We start from the raw sequence: 5,988 nt of genomic DNA, 5'->3' as shown, positions 1-5,988 counted from the left end.
AATCCAGTGATCTCGTTAGAAAAAAAAATATTAACTTATACGGTTTGCCAGTTTCTCTAGTGTAAATATTCCCAGCTTGCTGATTTCCAGTTACCAAACCAGCTGATAAAATTCCCAAATATTTAATAATAGGCTTTCACATGCTGGTTCTAGCTGACTTGAGTACACGGTACAGATCTTCAACTATCTCTATTTAGAATATTTTAAGTGACCTGTAACTACACCATGAAGGAGTCCACGTATTGATGGATAGTTCAAGTTTAAAAAAAAAAAAAAAATTCTCTTATGTTGGCTCAACATATTTTCCCATGAAATTTTCCCCTGGATGGGCATTAATCATGATTCAAAAGATATACAATGTAAATAGAAACCTGTTGCTATAGGACAGTCGTTCAGACTTTAAGGAAGCTTCTGTGAGTGTCTGTTATCCTTGGTTAAACACCGATCCTTCTAACTGTTCTTCATATCTCAGGGTTTAACATATCTCAGGTCTTTAAAAATTGATATGGGGTGTACAATAATTAACTGTGAATGGGGTTTAGAAATTAACACATAACTCCAGATGTGGTCTGGCTAAAGCAAAGAATCAGAATTACTAATTTGCTTTCCCTGGCCACTATAATTTTGCTAGTGCGGTTTGAGGACTCATTAGATATTTTTGGCTGCCACATCACACAGTTGGCTTGTATAGAATTGTAAAACCAACTTTATTCACCCAAGCGTTTATTTTTACCTAAAACGCAATTAAGCCAGTTTCGATCATTCCGTGCTTGTCCAACTAATTTCTGAACCTAGGAGTAAGAATTTACATTAATACATCTTACATTCCATGCTTTTCCAACAAAACAATTAAATCCATAGCCTAACAATCCTCCCCATCTTTATGTTTGTGATACTTTCAGGAATAAAAATATGCTTTCCCGCTTTTCACTCAAACTAAAAAAATCTAAAACAGTAAAAATGGGAAAAATGAATTGAATGCCTTCTTATAGGAAGCAGCATTTGGAAAAAACTGAACTTTAGATTTTTTCATTTTCTCTTGTTCCCTTTTCCTTCCCTGACATCCATCAGTCTGAAATGACGAGCTGTAGCCCAGAAAACACAATTAAGTTTTTTGATGTCATCTAGATGCATTTAATTTCAAGCGTATCTTTGTCTCCAAAATGCATTTTTTTCAGTTAAAGAGATGACAACTTCACTTATATGATCCAAACTTCCTGCCCCAAATCCTTCAGGCTTCAAAGTTACTAGAGACTTAATTATGCTCCTTTCTGAGCTCTCACTCTTTTCTCATGACTCAGCAGCAGGAAACAGCTTGAGCTTTTTCTAGGTTTTGGCAGATTCCTCCTTATCTCAGATAAGAATTTCTTAGAAGATAACACCTTTCTCAATAAGCTGTGGGGAAAGTTTATATAACCAACTCTCTGTACTTCAGGAGAAAACCACTCGCACTTACTATAAGTCTTTTCTGTAGGAAATGACACCACTTTTTCTGTACTTATTGCACATTGCACTTTTTATTTTGCACAAATCAATGTAAATATATACTTGTAAAGGCCTTGTTGTCATATGCTTCTGTGGGTGCATGGTAAGCTTATTTCCGTATAATTCCTTGAAATCAGGATCTGTCTTCATCATCGTAAGGCCCACAAAGAACTGAAATCGCTTAGCTGGTTTTGTTAACGTGTTTACATATGCATCTTTTTTTTTTAAAGATTTATTTATTTATTTGAGAGACAGAGAACATGTACTGGAGAGAATGCATGGGGGGAGGGCAGAGGGAAATGGGGAGAGAGTGTCACACCAACTCCTCCCTGAGTGGGGAGCCCTACAGAGGGCTGGGTCCCTTGACCCTAAGATCCTGAACTGAGCCAAAACCACCTCTACTACCTCTACTACCAGGGACCAAGGTATCCCCTGAGGATAAGATGAAAGAGGAAGTAAGAAGTAGGTTATTTAAATAATTTTTAGTTTTAGATTTTGACTTACTTTAGGCCTGGAATACAAAAGATTTTTACTCTCTTTTCAGCACATTATATGTGAGGGATACTTGAGCTATAATGAGAATTTATATCCTGGAGATATAAAAAAATACACATTCTGATTAAGAATATCTTTATAGTTTAATGGGACCCAAAGCCTTTCTTTCAGGTAGTTACTCTTCCATTAATTTTCAGATCTATAAAATGGTAGAAGGGAAGCATTAGGATGCTCGTATGACAAGTTTCTTAGGAAAACACATGGCAATTGCAATTTCAAAAAGCCATTGTAAAAATCAGTATAGTTGTTTAGAACCAAATATGGCACACTTTTTGATGTGTTATAAATTGAATCAGGCTTAAGTTAACAATGACATTCAAAAATACACATTTTCTGAGAACGTCTAAGTCTGATCTGGAAACTGGCAGTGCCCTGGTCCAGGTTGGGGAAACCAGAACTTCTCCTGGAAAACAGAATGCAACCAACGTTGCAATGCAGTCCAAAGCTCGAAGGGTTCCTTCTACCACCTTTTCCAACCTCAGGTGGTGACCGTGGCAGAGGTGGTGACATGCAGGGAGGAAGAGGCAACCTCACAGACTGCGGTGGTCCTGGTGGGATGTTCAGAGGTGGTCATGTGGAGAAAGAGGAGGCTTCTGTGGAGGCCTTTTTGGGGGAAAGCCACCTCTGTCTCCTCCACAGCCTGCCATGGGACCCAAAGGGATCCCCAAGACCTTCTGGGTCCCCTGACCTCCACAGAGTGGTTGTGGCATCTCTCTGACTTCATGGGGAGCCATACCACCCTAGATGCTATTCACTCTAGATGCTATTTTGAGCAAAAGAAAGCTTACATTTTCTCCCTTGAAAATCTTTACCATCAAACCACTCTCTGGCAACCTTGGCAGTTGGTGGGTCTTCAAAGGGCACTGTAGTAGCATCACCTTTGGGCTCTTCTGTTTCCTTGCCCAAGTAGCTGTGGGTCATGGATTGTCCAGTTCTCTTGTTCATCTTAACAACTCCACACTGCTTAATGAAGTCTGCTAGATCATTTGGAATCACATTGTCATTTAAGCTTTGCACATAAATTACACATTGCCAGAATCTTCATCTGGATCTACAGGTGGGCCTAGATCAAGATCTGGTCCTTTGACTGTGGGTCCACCAGGCTTATTGAAGCCACCTTGCTCTCCAGAGCCCATTCCACTGCATCCTTCTCCCTGCCCCCCTCTGTTCATGCTTCCACCTATCAAATACCCCTCTTTCCCTGCCCCAGTTATCAGGCCCACTCATGATCCATTCTCTCCTATCCGGAAAATCCTCCTTTAAACATCCTGCCTGTAAGCATCCATGCTACTGGCGTGGTCCTGTCAGAATGAACTCTGCTGCTCTGTTGGCTCTATTGACTTAAAGTCTGGCTGTAGGATCCAGTTTGGTGGGGATAACTGGTGGGTGGCTGCTTCCCATAGCTGCTTTGTTGACCATAGCTACTCTGCTGTCCACAGCTGGTGGGCTGCACATAGGTGTTCACTGAGAGTAAAGGTTTTGATCATACCTAGTTGGCTGTGCAGAGGAATAGCCGGTAGGAGAAGATGATGGTGTTGTGACTGGCTGCATGGGGTAGCTCCCAGGTACCTGGGGATAACTATAGTTACTCTGTCCATATCCTAGGTTGGGCTGGTTATAACCTCCTGTGCTAGATTGAGGTTGACTAGTCTCAGCAGACTTGTTACCATCCTGTGGTCTTGCAGGTTCAGTGGCTATTGGCTGCTGCCCATGGACTGGGTAAGCAGGTCAAGTGCCATATGTAGACTGAACTGCATAGGAGGCCTGGGTGTTTGCGACCATAGCAGTGGTGATATCATGAACACCATTGCTGTCCACCTGGACAAACTGACTTTATACATGGGGCAGGTAGAGGTGGGCAGATGGAGTAGTATAACTAGTGGGAAGCTGTTCCATAAAAAGTTGCATAGGTGGTCTGCCTGTCAGTTGCAGTGATCTGAGCCTGGGTATAGCTGATCAGTGGGCTGTCATAGGTTCCATAACTTTGCTGCCCATATGCCTGGGTGGTCTGTGTGTATCTTTGAGTGGGCTGAGTGGTGTATGCACTGTAGCCCTATTGGGCTGAAGCTTGACTGTGAGTGATGTAATCTGTAGACACCATTTTCTCTCTTTCCTTCTTGATTTCTCCTTTTCCAACCTCAATCTTGACATATCATAACAACTCCTTTGAAAATCTGGCCAATATAATCTACTTAAAGCACAGTTCTGATCACATCCCATCTCCACTCACTAATTTTTAGATGAGAGACATTATTGAAAATTGCAAAGTGATTACAAAATTTTAATCAAGTTGAATTTTCTCAAAGGAAGTAAAAAATGGTAGAAATACAAAAGAAAATCCTTTGTGTTTTTTTACATGTTACATTAATCTCAATAAAATATTAATATTACAAAGAAAAGTTAAACTTCAGATGGCATTAGTCTATAACTACGAATTTATTATCCTGATTGTCCATTATGATTTTTTTTTTTACATCCAAGTGTCTGTCATGATTTTTCATATTTAGTTTTTTTCTCACATTATACTGGCATTGTTCTGGTTGTGTTTTCACTATGGTGAAGTAAGTTAATAGCAACAACACATTTTTGCTTGCTTTATGTCTGATGAGCCCTGTTTCTCCTTTGTGGTGATGGCCTTTTAACAGTTATCATCAGAGGTCTTCTTTTGAAACAAAAGGATTTTTAAAAAAATTTTTGATTTAATTTAAAATAAAGATTAAAAAGAAAAAAGTAACTTGGGATAACTCTACATTCATAAAATATATTACCAAGCATCTGAACAATATTAATTCAGTGTCATTTGGAAGGTCAGTTCCACTTAGGAAGTCACCTATCATCTTACTCAGTACTTATCTTGCTTCCTTTCTTTGGAGGGATATTGAAATGGGTTCCTATGAAGGACAAATATTTAATACTTAAATGATGGGAACTTTTAGTTTTTGAATTTCTCTTATTAATCTGAGTATACATTTTAAAGAAAGGAATACATCTCATCTCACCATAGTATTTCTTAAAAAAAAAAAAAAATTCTTTATTTGATACAGAAAGAGAGAGATCACAGGGCTAGGGCAAGGCAGAGGGAGAGGGAGAAGCAGGCTCCCAGCTAAGTAGGGAGCCTAGTGCAGGGCTTGATTCCAGGACCCCGAGATTATGACCTGATCCAAAGGCAGACACTTAGCAGACTGAGCCACCCAGGCTTCCCTCACCACAGTATTTCAAGAAGCATATCAATTAATCATCCATAAATGAAAGGCAGGTATATAGCATTGGGATTTTTATAGTCTTCTTAGCATTCTACACATAGTTATGCATTTCATTCTCTCTTACTTGATCTGGAGCTCCTGTAAATAAAATACCTGCCTTACCTATATCTTTTAGCACTGATAGAACATAATACATTGCTTTACTCATCAGAGTAGGTACATAAAAAATGTATTGAGTCAAATTGCATTCGACTAAATCTCATGACAGGAGAGAGAAGATGTATTTATTAGTATTGTTGTTTTGTGATTATACACTGCAACATTAATTAAAAGGTCCAAGCAATTTATATTTAGAAATGTATATTCCAACCAGCATTAACCTTGATCACAAAAATTGCTCTACCAAAATTAGAGTGATGACTCTAGTAGAAAATGGGGAGTTTCTTTGCTGGCAAGATACATTCACATAGAAACAAAATGATGAGAAATACCCAGCACCTGCTGCCTTTAGGCAACTCTGAATTAAAGCTTTCTATGTTTAGACATACTGCACATCTAGATAGCTGAAGTGTAAAATTATTTCACTTGGCAAGATTTTCCTACTTCATCTTCTCGACGTATAGATATCTGCATGAAATAACTTAGTCAATCACCATTCGTTGGCTAGGTGAATCTTTGTACCTTCCTATCAGAGAGTTTATTAATTGGTCTTCCTAGGGTTTCCTTCTAACTATAAAGCTATTAA

At 39.0% G+C, this 5,988-nt stretch overlaps 1 pseudogene; it reads right to left on the bottom strand.

The window, feature by feature from the left end:
• Positions 1–2,600: 2,600 nt before the first annotated feature.
• On the bottom strand, positions 2,601–4,141 carry LOC122890875 (annotated as a pseudogene).
• Positions 4,142–5,988: the final 1,847 nt, after the last annotated feature.

The sequence above is a fragment of the Neovison vison genome, chromosome 12 (genome assembly GCF_020171115.1).
Source record: "Neovison vison isolate M4711 chromosome 12, ASM_NN_V1, whole genome shotgun sequence".
Taxonomy (NCBI): Eukaryota; Metazoa; Chordata; class Mammalia; order Carnivora; family Mustelidae; genus Neogale; species Neogale vison.
Note: the sequence above shows the minus strand (reverse complement) of the source record. Positions and strands in the feature narration are given on the sequence as shown.